Raw genomic sequence first — 16,392 nt, forward strand, 5'->3', positions numbered from 1 at the left:
AAGTAAGGATTACCTAGGAGGAAAATACACTGACTTAATATCTTGGTTATTCCCTTTGTACCTTCCAATATAACTGTGCTAATGTAGACATATAGATCCCACTGACACGCATTATGATATCACTTGAGAATTTCAGTAAATCTCAATTGAATTTTATACCTAATTGTGTGCATTCATTTGACGAATCCCTGGGAGCTAAAGTAGTATGACCCTCGTGGACACCAGTATTCATAAGATACTTTTAATAGACTCAGATTAGACTCAGAAGAAAGAATGCTTTAGTTCCCAGATGAAAGGATTCCCCCAACATTCCTCTAGTAATTTGTATTTTGCTGTATTAGCACATATTATACCATGTTGTAATTAGTTGTTTCCATTTCTTCTTTCTCCTCTTCCAGCATCTCTCCATATGTATGTTAACCACACAGGACTACAAGAGGCAGAATCTTTTGACGTTGATGTGTCTGTATCTTTCACATGTGTATCTCAGGTATTTGCCTGAAACACAGTAACTACTCAGTCTATGAATGGGTCAAGGGGTTTCTAAGTACACTTTTAGCAAATAAGCAGCAGAGAAAAGAAACTTGCTTCATTATCAGTGTCAGGGCTCTGGTGCAGGCATGTTACTCAGCACAAACACCAACTCATGAGAAGTACATCATTGCAGGTTGAAAACTTCACTTGAAATAATTTTCATCAAGTTTGACAATGTACATTGTGTGAAAATGAAATATCCAACCAATATGGACATGCTGCTGCTGCTGCTAAGTTGCTTTAGTTGTGTCTGACTCTGTGCGACCCCATAGATGGCAGCCCACCAGGCTCCTCTGTCCCTGGGATTCTCCGGGCAAGAATAGTGAAGTGGGTTGCCATTTCCTTCTCCAATATGAACATGGGCTCTACAGTAATATTTTTATGACAAAATAAGCATAGTTGGAATAAGCAGAGGGTATCTAGATATTTCCTATCATCATTATAGTTATTGCTGTTGTTATTACTAGAGTGTACTGCTATTATCTCATTCAGTGGTAAGGAATCCACCTGCCATTGCAGGAGATGCAGATTTTATCCCTGGGTTGGGAAGATCTCCTGGAGAAGGAAATGGCAACCCATTCCATATTCTTGCCTGGGAAATCCCATAGATAGAGGAATCTGGTAGGCTATAATCCTTGAGGCTGAAAAAGAGTCGGACATGACTAAGTGACTAGATAACAACAACAACAAATTACTGCAAAGGGTACTGCTATTAACTCCAATCAATAGCTCTTCTTTTTAAAATTTAAGCCATTTTAAACTAAAAATTAATGCCTATTTATTGTAGAAAAATTTGGAAAGCACAGGTAGATTACAAAAGATAATTTACTGTGAAGATAATCACCATTAATAGTTCAATCTACCTATTTCTTTTAAAAATGACATCAAGTTGTATTTACTGTTTTGCATAGTGCTTTTGGTTTGACTTAATATTATTTTGACATCTCATATATTTTCCTTTTTCTATTCTAAATGCTAAATCCTACTGACTTCAATATATCTTCTTTCAATTTTTATGCAGTATTAGAATGTTTTTTTTTTTCCCCCTCCTGGTAAAGAAAGAATTTGGTTTTATTTAGGAGAGTTTTCTTTCCACTATATTCAAGCAATCTGTGGTGTTTTTAGGGGTTCCTTCGTTTTTAAACATGAGAAATGATTTTTATTGGGCTATGCATTTGGTTCGTGAATTATGCCCTGGACCTGGCTTTGAGTCATAGGCTCAATCATAATTGTAAGAGAGACCCACATTCTGCCATTAGATTATCTTAATACTGTGGGAACATGTTAGCCAACTCTCATGTCTGTTGTCCTGAATATAAATGTAAACTAATTTGTTGAAATGTGGACAGAGCTCATGCTGGACAGAGCTTCAAGTAAAGAAAGTTTTTGCGCTGTAAACATGCTCTTCACAAGTGCGGGTGTTTCAGGAGCGTAGAACAGGTTCTGCTCCATAGCTGAACCCCAAATGGTCCTCAGCCCATCTGTCCAACAGGTTGCATGAAGTGAAAGTGTTAGTTGTTCAGTTGTGTCCGACTCTTTGTGATCCTATGGATGGTAGACTGCCAAGATCCTCTGTCCATGGGATTCTCCAGGCAAGAAAACTGGAGTGGGTTGCCGTGCCCTTCTCCATGGGATCTTCCTGATACAACAGTGGACCTGTGTCTCTTACGTCTCTTACACTGGCAGGCAGTTCTTCACCACTGGGCTTCCCTGATAGCTCAGTTGGTCAAGAATCCGCCTGTAATGCGGGAGACTTGGGTTCAATCCCTGGGTTGGGAAGATCTCCTGGAGAAGGGAAAGGCTACCTACTCTGGTTATTCTGGCCTGGAGAATTCCATGGACTCTATAGTCCATGGGGTCACAAAGAGTCGAACACAACTGAGTGGCTTTCACTTTCTTTACCACTAGAACCTCCTGGGAAGCCCAACAGGTTGCATAGATAGAGGTATTTCTCAAAGAGGAAGTACCTGAGTCTCAGACTAAATTGATTTTCCTGGAAGCTAAACTGAAAATTTAAACCAAAATAGAACAACGCAAAAAAAATCCAAGTTCATTGTAATATCATAAGAAAACAGTTGCCATGTGTTTGTAATGTCAGATAAATATCACAAGTTAAGCCAAAGAGGACCATTGTACTTTGTGTAGAAAGAAGCTGTAAGCACATTAGTGAGAAAAACCAAGGTAGGTGGATGAGCATAGGGGAATCTCAGAGCGGGTAACTTAATAAGCACTTAATTGGGGCTGCTGCTAAGTTGCTTCAGTCCTGTCCGACTCTGTGCGACCCCATAGACGGCAGCCCACCAGGCTCCCCCGTCTCTGGGATTCTCCAGGCAAGAACACTGGAGTGGGTTGCCATTTCCTTCTCCAATGCATGAAAGTGAAAAGTGAAAGTGAAGTTGCTCAGTCGTGTCCGACTCTTCCAGACCCCATGGACTGCAGCCTACCAGGCTCCTCCGTCCATGGGATTTTCCAGGCAAGAGTACTGGAGTGGGTGCCATTGCCTTCTCCGCTTTATTGGGGCACTCTATATAAACTTATTAATTATGTACATATTCTTGTCCACATCATGGAGGGTCACGTAGCCTCTATCTGAGAAAATATTCTGATAACATCTTTTGACTTTGTTTGGTTACTATGTGAGCACAAACATAATAACATTGCATTTATTTAAGAAAGCTGTATAATTAATCTGGCTATCAGAAGTGTCTCTTTTTAGAGTATAATTCTTGCAAATAGAACTAGGGAAATCAATTGACAGTGGGTATATTTTACTATCACTTTCTTGGAGGCAAATCTGTATTCCTTTTGTTAAATTGGGAATTTGCAGTAGCACAATATAACCTTTGTGTAGCATGACAGGTCCCACAATTCAGCATAATTAGAGGTCAAAGATTGTTTGGGGATGGGAAGCAAAGTACATAATGACTAGTCACTGAAGAGTGTTTTCTAACTTTTCTACAAAGAATATTAATAAGATGATACAAATTCGGTAAGAAATATCTTCCATGAATTAGGCTGTACTATAAAACAGTTAACTACATTTGACATTGCGTTTGTGTGTGTGTATGTATGGGAATATGCTAGGTCACCATGCAGTGCAATTCTAAATGTCTTCTGAGAATCAGAAGCTATTAATACTAAGGAGTTGGGTCAAATTCTGGGGTTAGTTATTCATGGAAAGTGACATCTGCAAATTCAGTGTCTAATAAAAACATAAGGCAAGTAAGTAAATGTTTCCTTTTCTTACATTAATTTTTTTTGGTATGAGATGAATGTTATTACATTACCTTATTCTAAATGACTACTGCAGAGTGGGGAATGAAAATAACATTTTACTTTTAATGTTTGTAAAGTGAAGTGATCTAATTTAATTTGCTTGTTTTAAATAAAAGACATTTTAATCGTCTTATAAACTAGGATTCTGTTAATTAATGGAGAGTACTGCAGAAATAGAATACATTTCTGGTTTCTCTGCTGTGGGCAAAGATTTACTAAAACTTTATACAGACAATTCTAAGCGACCATGATTATATGTGTTGAGTGTAGAGGGGGTGTGTCGGGCTCACTGATGTTTAAGGTCCTTTGGGCTTTCAAATTCTCTGTGGAGTTATTCCTCAATGAAGTTTAGCATTTTCTAACTTGTTTAAAAGGAAGAATTTTCAAGTTTTTCTTCAACATTGCTGAAACAGAGTATTTGCATTATTTTAAAAATCTGTAAATTATGAATGAATTATTGTCCCATCTGTGCAAACGAATGCATAAAAATGCACCAGAATATTTGCTGCAAATTAAGCAATTGCATGTGTGTGTGTATATATGTGTGTATATATATATATATGTATGTATGTATGTTTTACCCAGAGTTAACTATGTTTCAGCTATGAGAAATTGAAATGTAGACTTTTACTGAGTTTAAACAGCACGTCAAAACTGACCCAAAGTGATGGGACAATTTCTTCAGGTCTCAGTGGAGACTTTAAGACACACAGACTTTGGCACGCTGGCCCTTGAGAGTGGAGGTGGCCCTGGGGAGAAAAACAGCTGGCTTTCAAATGCTTCATTCTTGGCCAACTCAGCCCTCCTCTCTGAATGCTTCCACAGGCTAGAAGCAGACTGTGTTCTAGTGAACATTTAAATCCCATCCAACGACTGTTGCCAACAAGGTCACCAGGAAGGTTTTGGGTGATAGGGACAAGGCCACAGGCTGTAGAAAAAAAAAGAGAGAGAGAAACTAGGGTTATGTTATGACATTAGGAAATTTCACTGATTCTGTCAACAAATAGTGGTTGAATGACTGCAAAGTAGTAGACACTTGTGCTGTATCTTGTAGAGGGTCTAGCCATGTAGTCCAAAATGGAGCTACCAGTCACTGTGACTCTTTCAATGAATTGAAATAAATAAAGTCCAGTTCCTCAGTCTCTCTGGCCACTTTCCATGTGCTTGGTAGCCACCTGTGGCTAGTAGCTACCATATTGGATAGTGTGAATAAAAACATCTACATCATCACAGAGAGTTCTCCTGAGGAGTGCTGGGGAACAGTCAAAGACACGGTTCTATGCTGTTCATGTTAGTGATCCATTTTTAGAGATTATGCAAACAAATAGCTTCAATACCAAGCAGTGTGAATTAAGAGCCATTTGGGAAGTAAAGACAAGACACTTGAATAAGGTCAGAGGAGGAAAGATCAAATTGCAGAGAGTACTCAGAAGAGAGTTGCAGAAATTGGAGGATTTGATGTTGGAATGAAGAAAGTATGATTTAGGAGGCAAAGGTAAATTGAAACATTCCCTACATAAACAAACACTGGAGTTCAAGTGCAGAAAAGGATGGCAAGTAGGCTGGTGTAAAGAGAGATGTGAGCAACCAAAGCCATTGGAATTCTGGCTCTGAAAGGCCTTGTGAGCTAAGAGTTTGGTCTTTTTCCTAGAGGGATGGAGAAACCACTGGAACTTTTGAATGGGAAATGTGATCCAAGTATTATTTCAGGAAGCTATTTTTGGCAGCAATGCGCAGACCGGATCGGGTGGAGAGAGAAGGTGATAAACCACATTAATGCATATTGAAAATAGACCATATGTGCAGCTGTGAGGACCTGGGCTTGAATATCAGCAGTTCACTCTGGACGCATATTACAGTGACTCTTGCTTAAAATAAGCTTATTTTGTAACAGTATTCTTATAAACCCACGTCTGTATGTCCCTAAATGACTCATCGCTGTGTATTTTTCTTTATCTTCAGAGTCAGAGGGATGCAGGTTCCTCAAGATTCATAGAAGAACAATAGGAAGGACCAAGGACAAGAAGGTAAGATCAGTGGGAAAAATGACGGGAATGGAAATAATTCAGACTGAACAGAGAAACAGAATCCAGTAATTATAGAGCAGAAGTGAGGAGAGAGATCTAGAGAGCTAAAAGCTCCCTCAGTGCTGGGTCCGTTCACACAGCGGTGCGGTGGAGCCGGCTTGTCCTGGCTGTATGTATGGGCTTCTCAGTTTTGCTCTCAGTGAGGTCTCATGATGGGAGTGTTTACACTATGGAAATTGGCGGCTGCTACAAATCACAGCTTCTCCCACCCCAAGCTGTGCCCATCCAGCTGTGCTGCCACTGCAACCACAGGATCCACACAGATCAGCTTGATTTGTTCTGTAAAAGACAAGCGGGGAAACCAAAGACACTGTTGTGCCCACACTGTCATGCCAGGGCTGGGGACACTGGTGCCTCACACCTAGAGTTGATAATTTCCGGTGCACATACGATCTACAGTAGTTTGTATTGTCGTGTACCTACGTCTGGAACTAGGTATGAACATGCTCCAAATGTACTTTTATTTTTTCTTTCTTCCTGTGCATGGAGCTGCTCAGGAATCACCCCAGGAGTGCGGATTCCCTCTTCCTTGTTTCCTTGGACACATTTTATGTAGCTTGACTAGTGATTTATGGACAGGAAAGCCATCTGCGTAGTTTCACTCTTACTAATTGATGTGCATGGCTTGTCTCCCTTTAAGTAGAGACTGTACATTTTTTTCTTTTTAAAGGGGTTAGGCCCCTCCGTAACTGAGTACTTTTCCTACTGCAGCTGTAGTGAGGAGGGCTGTGATGGCTCATGTTTTACTGTAACTACTGGCTGCCATGGGTTGAGTACTCATTTATGTTGCTGGTATTATCCTAAGCCCTTCGCAAGCATCATCTCATTTCATCCTCACCACCATCCTTTCAGGTAGCTCAAATGGCAAATAATCTGCCTGCAATGTGGGAGACCTGGGTTCAATCCCTGGGTTGGGAAGATCCCCTGAGAAGGGCGTGGCAACCCACTCACTATTCTTACCTGGAGAATTCCATGGACAGAGGAGCATGGCAGGCCACAGTCCATGCAGTCAAAAGGAGTCAGACATGACTGAGCAACTAACACACACACACACACGCACACGCACACGCACACACACACACACACACACACACACAGTAAGTCCCTTACCTAAGAATGAGTTTTGTTCCAAGAACATATTTGTAAGCCCAATGAAGTTAACCTAGGTACCCAACTAAAACAATTGGCTATATAGTACTGTACTGTAATAGGTTTGTAATACAGTACCTTTCACACAAATAATACCTTGAAAAACAAGCACCAAAAAAATAAAGAAAATGATTTTCATCTTATAGTACAGTACCTTGAAAAGTACAGTAGTACCAGCTCCGTCACTGGGGCTTGAAATAAAGAGACGCTATTGCTATCCTCTATGCAGGAGGGCACAGTAAAGTACACAGTGCCACAGCCACTTGGAGAGGATGGAAGCACATGACAGTGTGCCCCAGACACGAGTGAGCATACAGGATTGGATATTTGAACACACGTTCGCCTCTTTGAAAGTTCTCAACTTGAAGGTTCATATTGTAGGCGTGCGGGTGTTTTGTATTAGCTCAGTCGTGTCTGACTCTTTGCCACCCTTTGGAATGTAGCCCACCAGGTTCCTCTGTCCATGGGATTTTTCAGGCAAGAATACTGAAGTGGGTAGCCATGCTCTCCTCCAGGGGATCTTCCCGACCCAGGGATTGAACCTGTGTCTCCTGTGTCAGCAGGTGGAGTCTTTACCCCTGAGCCATTGGGGAAACCTTTTGTATGTAGGGGACTTGCTGTATTATGTTCATTTGACAGCTGAAGACATAGGATCAGAGACCTTAAGAAACTTGCCCAAAGTCACATAAGTGTTTGATCTGGGATGTCAGTGCGAATCCCTCAGACCCCAGGCTGATGCTTCCCCACCAACCTGTTGTGTGGAGGAAAAACTCTTTCTTGGTGGTGATGAGGGCCTCTGGGATCCCTGAGGGGGTGAACAGTGACAGCTTGAGGGCTCTGGCAATCAGGAATGAGACTTTTTTTAGTGTGTGCATGGCAGAGTGCTTTGCTCTCACCTTTATGGGCTTGTGGGGAGAGTCAGACCCAAGGTTCATCAGGACGCACAAGGGAACCTTGTTCGAGGGATCGCACGTCCTCTGAAACCTCATAGGTAATGAGTAGATCTGGTGCTTTTAATATAATGCCGGTGAGATATCCTAGATTGAGTTAGAGTCCCCAGAGTGAGAAAATTCTATGATCAAAACTTTCCAAGTCTTGCCTTATTCCAAAGCTCTCATATTTAAAAACAACAATAACAAATGATTCAGGTGTTTCTGAGATTTGTAAGTAGGAAAATAATTATTTCTGATCTATGCCTAGAGTTGTGGGGGAGTAAAAGCGCTTTCTGAATACCTAGAAGGCTACAGAATGGGCGAATGACCAGGGTCAAAAATGCACAACACAAACGGGCAAAAGGACCCAATTACAATAGCAAATAAGGTTTGCGGAACTGATAGCTTTTCATGAATTGGGTGTGTAATGTGGCAAAGCCATCTGCTTGTATAATGTCATGTTTGTGTATATTCACACTTACGCATGGACATGCATCTATTATAGTAACTCGGAAAAATACCCACAGGGTATGGAAATTCCAGCCTAGACTTGGGTTTACAGACATGCTTCCTTTGTTCTCAACACCCATGCATGTGAGAAACTGCAACTGGAGCACAGACTTGGCAGGCAGAACCTGTTCAGTGTTTTTTTCAATGCTCTGCTTTCTCTTCAGTGGTACCTATTTGAGGGGCACTAAGCAGACTCATGCTCGCCTCTCAGTCTTCCAAGGGGTATTGAAGACTTGTTTGGAGGACATAATTTATGCTGCGCTGAAAAAGAGCCGAGGCTGTAATGGAGCCCCGAGGAGCCAAATTCTCCAAAGCCCAGGATCATATTAATATGCAGTATTTCATTTACAACCCCCTCTAAGTAGGTTTGGGAGGATAATGCCTTGTTTAAATAATAACATGCCACGTTTTACCATTCAAAGTACTTTTACACAAATCATTTATCTCATTTTCTTTTTGAAACAACGAAGGAGATAAGGCCGGGATAATTACCTGCAAGAGAATCAGGAGCTCAGAAAGGTGAAGTGATTTACCCAGAGTCACATTGCAAGTTCTCAGCAAAGCCAAGATAAGAAGCTGTGTCTTCATTCCCAGCTCAGCTGGGTCTTTTTTTACCAGAATGTTAGTGCCTGCAGCTTCATGGGTAGAATGCTGAAATTCTCAGCACAGCCTTTGCCTCTAAGCATTCTTTTCCATGGGTGGCCTTTACCATCATTTAGATTTTATGACCTTATAGATGGCAGGGAATTTTGAAGACAAGTTTATAATTTAAACTTTTGGACTTTAAAATCTGACCTGAAAGCGTATCAATTTCTTAAACTAAATTTGCAAAATTAGATACAAGTTGCACATAATGACAGTGATTTTTGCTTTCTGTTTTTCATCCTTAGGCAAGGTTGTGAGTTTTACGTGAGATGGGAAAGCATTTGGTGGTCTCGGGCAGTGGCACCCCACTCCAGTACTCTTGCCTGGAGAGTCCCATGGACGGAGGAGCCTGGTGGGCTGCAGTCCATGGGGTCGCTAAGAGTCGGACACGACTGAGCGACTTCACTTTCACTTTTCACTTTCATGCATTGGAGAAGGAAATGGCAACCCACTCCAGTGTTCTTGCCTGGAGAATCCCAGGGACGGGGGAGCCTGGTGGGCTGCCATCTATGGGGTCGCACAGAGTCGGACACGACTGAAGTGACTTAGCATAGCAAAGTAGTGAATAAGGAGAGCTGACAGGGGTGCTACTAGTGTCAGAAATTGTTTCACTTATTTTGTAATTAAAGAGACACTGATGTATAGAACAGTCTTTTGGACTCTGTGGGAGAGGGAGAGGGTGGGATGATTTGGGAGAATAGCATTGAAATATGTATAATATCATATATGAAACGAGTTGCCAGTCCAGGTTCGATGCAGGATACTGGATGCTTGGGGCTGGTGCACTGGGACGACCCAGAGGGATGGTATGGGGAGGGAGGAGGGAGGAGGGTTCAGGATGGGGAACACATGTATACCTGTGGCAGATTCATTTTGATATATGGCGAAACCAATAAATATTATAAAGTTAAATAAAATTAAATTAAAAAAAATTATTTGTTTGACTGTGCCGGGTCTTATTAATTGTTGCTGCATTGGGGGTCTTTTAGTTGTTAATTGTGGCATGCGCACTCTTAGCTGTGGGATGTGAGATCTAGTTCCCCAACCAGGGATTGAACCCCGGGCCCCCTGCATTGAGAGCATGGAGTCTCAGCTACTAGACCATCAGGGAAGTCCCTGATTTGTCATTTGAGTAGTTTCAACTTGTTAGAAGCAGAATTTTGACTTGTTCACACACCACCTTTTCACTCAACCCAACTTTAAATACCCATGTATTATTTTGCATAGTGTATAAACATATATGCACACACACACACAGATATGTATAGCTGTATGTAAGCTAGAGGTTTATAGTTCAGAACTATTTTCTTATACTTTTCTACTTGTGATCCCTTTTCTCTTTTCTCACATTTTCCCCCCACATCCAGTGGCCCATAAAAACCACATATTCATTCATCTTTTATATATGTGACCATATCCATGTAATTGCAAAAAATACACAGATATACATACATGCACATGTAAATATATACATAATACACACACATATACACACACACATACCTATGCACATGAATAATGGAGATTTTTTAATCATTTTTATTAAGAGATTGTATCAGAACCTTTCTGCACTTACTTGCTAAATTACCAATAACACATGAAAATACTTCTACTCTATCAAATGGTCTACTTCTATTTTCTTATCTCTAGTGGCTGCATAATATTCCGTGATAGAGTTATGCCATGTGGATTCAATCACTCGTTTATAAGCAGACTTCCGTTTGTTTCCACTTAGTCTTCTTTTTACTACTTGAAACAATTCTAAGTGAAATATATTCAAACAATGTTGCCTGAGATACTTATATAGTGTATATATTTTTTTCTATAGGATGACCAGACAGAATTTTGTATTGAAGAGTATATTTAATATAATAGATTTTGCCACATTGCTTTCTAAAAGAGACTGCAGCCCTTTATCTTTCCAACACTCTGTGTGTGTGTGTGTGTTCACTTTTTATTCAAATTGTATTATTTCCTTTTATCCAAATCTGTAACAAGTATTCTTGTTCATAACTTTGGCTAGTTTGAGGGCAAATTGATAAAGTAATACATTATTTTCCCATTAAGTTTCCCTTCCCTGAATGCTAGTGAAATTGAGCATCCTTTCACACAACTGTCATTTGGATTTTCTCTTCCATGAGCTGCCTACAATTATCCCATTCCTATAAATGGGATAGTTCTTTTTTTCTTTTATTGGTAATATCTACCTATCTATGGGGCTTCCCAGGTGGCTCAATGGTAAAGAAACCACCTGCCAATGTGGGAGACTCAGGAGATGCGGGTTTGATCCCTGGGTCGGGACCATCACGTGGAGACAGAAATGGCCACCTTCTCCAGTATTCTTGCCTCGAAAATCCCATGGGCAGAGGAGCCTGATGGGCTACAGTCCTTGGGGTTGCAAAGAGTCAGACATGACTGAAAGACTGATCATGCACCTATCTATAACTTGTTTATCTATATATCTATCATGATGAACATTATGTATTTGCCCCTTATTATTTAACTGAAAGCTAATTTTTCCTATTCTAAGTTGGTCCTTTGACTCTAATATCTTCTGTTTCCTGTGTTGCTTAAAATTGCACAAGGTATTCTAAATCTTCTTCAAATATTTTTTATCAATGTATTATTTACTATTATCTTGACTCCATCTGAACTAAATGGTACAAGACTGATTTTCTTTCTCTGTATCATTGTCATTGATTAAATAACCCATTCTTTCCCCAATGAATTAAACTACTACTTTGTCTTTATTAAATTCTCATATGTACTGGCATTCTTTCACTTAATTCTCTGATGAATTGTGTGTGTTTTTTTAATCTTCTTGAAACTGATAGAAAATGTATCCTTTAATTCATAATCTGGCACCACAATCTGCCTGATGGTAACTCCTGGAGTTTGTGGTGTAGATTGTAATAAATAGTAAAATAATTCAAGGGGCTGTTCTCAAAATCCAAAAGCCTTCAGTTAAGGCAATTACCTGACAGTCAGAGGAAAATGAATGCATTACAACCCACAAATGTAAAGTATAGGATTCACATCATAAAGAGCCCAAGGACAAAGGAGTGTAAGGGAGCCACATCACTGGCCACACATTTCATGACTGTGAGCACAATAGCAGTGACCATATTATTGTCAGCCAAGACAGGAGTGTAAAGATATGTGTTGTGCTAGACATGAGGTGACCAGCATTGTTCTTTCTGTTCATGAGTTTTGACCACGTCAATTTTTATGATCGTTTTAGCTCAATTGTGCAGTTGGTGTCAGCTCTGAGACTGGTGTCATAGTAACAAATTTACAATAACAGTGGACTCAAATATATCTTTGTCAGCAAAGGTTTGACAGAGTTTTGGAATATCCTTGCATGTGTCAAAGAAAGGCAGGCTAGATAAGAACATAACTGCCAACAAAAAGCCCACATTCCAATGCTGTTGATTTTTGTTATTTAGTTGCCAAGTCATATCTAGCTTTTTGTGATCCCATGAACTGCAGCATGCCAGGGTTCCCTGTCCTTCACCATCTTCTGAAGTTTGATCAGATTATGTCCATTGAGTCAGTAATGCCATCCCACCACCTCATCCTTTGTCGCCCACTTCTCCTCTTGCCCTCAACCTTTCCCAATCTCAGAGTTTTTTCCAGTGAGTCAGCTCTTCGTAACAGGTGGCCAAGGTATTGAGCTTCAGCTTCAGCATCAGTCATTCCAACGAATATTCAGGATTAATTTCCTTTAGGATTGACTGGTTTGACCTCCTTGCAGTCCAAGGGACCCTCAAGAGTCTTCTCCAACATCACAATTTGAAAGCATCAATTCTTCAGCACTCAGCCTTCTTTATGCTGTCAATCAGTTAAATGAACTTGTTTTCATACTACTGAATTCTTCCCTTGGCCACGGACTTAAAATTTTTGTCAAAGTCTTGACAATAACATTGACAGAGTTATCACATACCTGGGTGAAAAAGAGTAGTCAGGAGTAATTCCATGACGGGTAGAAAAATCAAAATTCCAAACACCTCCTTAGGTTATAATCAAAGAGTGACATTTACTTGGGATATTAGTAAAATTCCTCATGTCATTAAAATAAGTGACACTGCTATATTTAAAATGAATAATGAATGAATGAATACCTACTGTAGAGCACATGAAGTGTTATGTGGTAGCCTGGGTGGGAGGGGAGTTTGGGGGAGAATAGATACATGTATATGTATGGCTGAATCCCTTCACTCTTCACCTGAATCTATCACAATGTTATTAATTGGCTATATCCCAATACAAAATAAAAAGTTTAAAGAAATGTAAAAAAAATCATGTAGATAAACATTGCATTTGATCAAGGTTGCTATGACCCAGAATAGATATGATGAGGTCTTTATGCTTTTATGTCATCTTTTTTAGCCACAAATGAGCTGTATATTCTGCCTAGAAATACCTAGGGAAATATAAAATTTATCTACTTCAGTTTGAAAATATGATTCGACCTCTGTACTCTATGTATTATAGGAGATATTTTTATAAATATTTTTGTTCCAAATAATTTAATGTCAGTTCAGTTGAGTAAATGTGTGACAGGTGCCTACTGTGACTCAGACACTATGGAATATTCCAGGAAAAAGGTTGCAAATAAGATGCCGTCTCTGACCTCAAGGAACTCAGAGCTTAATTGGGAAGCCAGACCTGAAAAACACATGATGTAAACGTACTCACAGGAAGGGCACTGTGGTTACCTAACTATCGGTTGTAAAAGTTGTTAATGGGTTTTCATTTTCATGTATTCTGCTTTGACCTGAAAGATGTCCCTGGCTCCCTTTTCACTTTGCCACTTAAGAGTGAGGCAGTGAGTTATTCTTACATGGCTATGGAGTCATAAGTCTCACTTTCCTTGACTAATGGCTATAAAGCAGCAAGAGTTTCCTGACTAATTGGCATTTCAAAGAAAAATAAGGATTATTTCAACATAATATATTTATTTATAAAACTATTATCAAGTACAGGTTTGGTTTGTCTGACCTTCTAGTAACTGGCACTCATTTATAATAGAGTTAGGGTGCTTCAAATACATTTATTATTATTATTCCTATGGCGAAGAACCAAACCAAACAAAGCAAAAGAGTACAGTTGACTCTTGAACAATGGGGGATAGGCCCTGCAGTCAAAAATTCAAGTATATAGAAAACTAAAAACAGAGTTACCATAAGTGCCTGCACTCTCACTCCTCGGCATCTATTTAAAAAAATACATGCACCCCTATGTTCATAGCAGCATTATTCACAATAGCCAAGACATGGAAACAGCCTCAATGTCCGTCGGCAGATGAATGGATGAAGATGTGTTACATGTATACAACGGAATACTACTCAACTATAAAAAAGAATGAAATAATCCCATTTGCAGAAACATGGATGCAACCAGAGATTATCATAGTAAATGAAGTAAGTCAGAAAGATAAAAGCAAATACCATATGATACAACTTATAGGTGGAATCTGAAATATGGCACGAATGAACAGAAACAGGATCAGAAACATAGAGAATAGATTGGTAGTTGCCAAAAGGGAGAGGGATGAGAGAGAGTTAGGATGAGTTTGGGATTAGCAGATGCAAATTGGTGTATCTAGGGTGGATAAACAACAAGGTCCTGCTGTATAGCACAGGAACAATATTCAATATCCTGGGATAAACTATGATGGAAAAGAATATGAAATAAAATATGTATCAGTTCAGTTCAGTCGCTCAGTCATGTCCGACTCTTTGCGACCCCATGAATCGCAGCATGCCAGGCCTCCCTGTCCATCACCAACTCCCGGAGTTCACTCAAACTCATGTCCATTGAGTCGGTGATGCCATCCAGCCATCTCATCCTCTGTCGTCCCCTTCTCCTCCTGCCCCCAATCCCTCCCAGCATCAGGGTCTTTTTATACATACCTGAGTTGCTTTGCTATATAGCAGTAATTGACACACATTATAATTCAACTATTCTTAAATAACAAATAAAGAAATAAAAGAAGATACCATTTAATAATAAAGGGATCATAACAGAAAAAAAATCCAAGAATACCTTTGTAGTCTTCCTTCCACGTTGGAGGTTCCTTTCTTGCAGATTCAACTAACTGGACATGAGTTTGAGCAAGCTCCAGGAGATAGTGAAGGACAGAGAAGTCTGGCTTGCTGCAGTCCATGGGGTCACAGTCAGACACAACTGAGTGGCTGAACAACAACCATAACTCAGGTCTACTGTAATAGCAACAGTATCTTCTTGGTGGAAGTAAGAGCATGAAAGAATACCTGTCCATTTATCTTAATGTCCTTTCTAAAGGGAAATTCTCACTCTCCATCAGTCTTATTTGGATGGGACATAACTTTCCTGCAGTTTAAAAAGCCACACATTTATTAACCTTTCTCAAACAGCAAAAGTCCAACAAAACCCTTTAGATGAGTATTTCCCCAATTGTTTTCTCGGAATAAGAAGTCTGAGAGAATTCAGTGGTAAGAGGATCCAAAAAAGTTAGGAAAACATGACATTTTCCTCTCTTAGAAGTTCACAATATATATTATCATATTCAAGCAAGTCATATTACTGGATTTAATCAAATATGTTCTGAAATGATATGATCAAAGAGCTCTGTACATTAAACACCTATGAACATCCTTGGGAACTTGGAGAAGCCTACTTTAGATAATAGAATATGGGCATCTTGACAGTTTGATAATTTAAGTACCAAAAAGCACTTGTGTAATACCTATTGATTTGCACTGCTTTTAGAAGTTTAGCATTACTGCTATTGACTACATTATCAGGGAGGAAATTATACAGGGAAAAGTCTTCAGAATTCACAATGGGAAGAGGAAATGGTGTGGTGTGTGTATGTGTGTATGTTGGGTGGGATGGAAGTTAGGTGAGAGGATGTGAGAAAATATTGTATTGTTTTTTCCTTTACCTCTAGGGACTTTGCTGTTTATGGAAATTAAAATAACACATGATAGAATTAAAACCAACTTAAGCTAAAGTATTCTTTTGACAAATAATGTCATGCATTTACAAACTTTTCCAACTTGTAAAAAATATGTAGTGTTCTTTTCAATGGGTCAGCAGTCACTTACGAAGAATATTCAGGAACCTTAGATTCCTGGCAGTGGGTTAAAAACCAGTAACCCAGTTTTGCAAATTAACAGGCACAGAGAGGTTAAGAGACTTGCCCAAGGCCACAGAGGAAGTAACAGGCTGAATCTGGAACAAACTTTCTGTTCTCCACACCCAGAGGAAACCAC

General features: G+C 39.7%; 1 long non-coding RNA gene across 2 annotated transcripts in view; it reads left to right on the forward strand.

Annotated features, from left to right (window-relative positions):
* Window positions 1-16,392, forward strand: part of LOC147361792 (uncharacterized) — a 263,465-nt gene that overhangs the window by 69,785 nt on the left and 177,288 nt on the right. Inside the window, exons 4-5 of one of the 2 annotated variants that reach the window (XR_015138257.1) lie at window positions 5,773-5,837; window positions 9,379-10,013. This is a non-coding gene — a long non-coding RNA (uncharacterized LOC147361792). Of the gene's footprint in view, window positions 1-5,772; window positions 5,838-9,378; window positions 10,014-16,392 lie in introns of those variants that run through there. The other variant, XR_015138256.1, reaches the window with a different exon arrangement.

Source organism: Bos grunniens, chromosome 12 (genome assembly GCF_055505025.1).
Source record: "Bos grunniens cultivar Pamir isolate PY7600 chromosome 12, Bosgru_T2T1.0, whole genome shotgun sequence".
Classification (NCBI taxonomy): domain Eukaryota; kingdom Metazoa; phylum Chordata; class Mammalia; order Artiodactyla; family Bovidae; genus Bos; species Bos grunniens.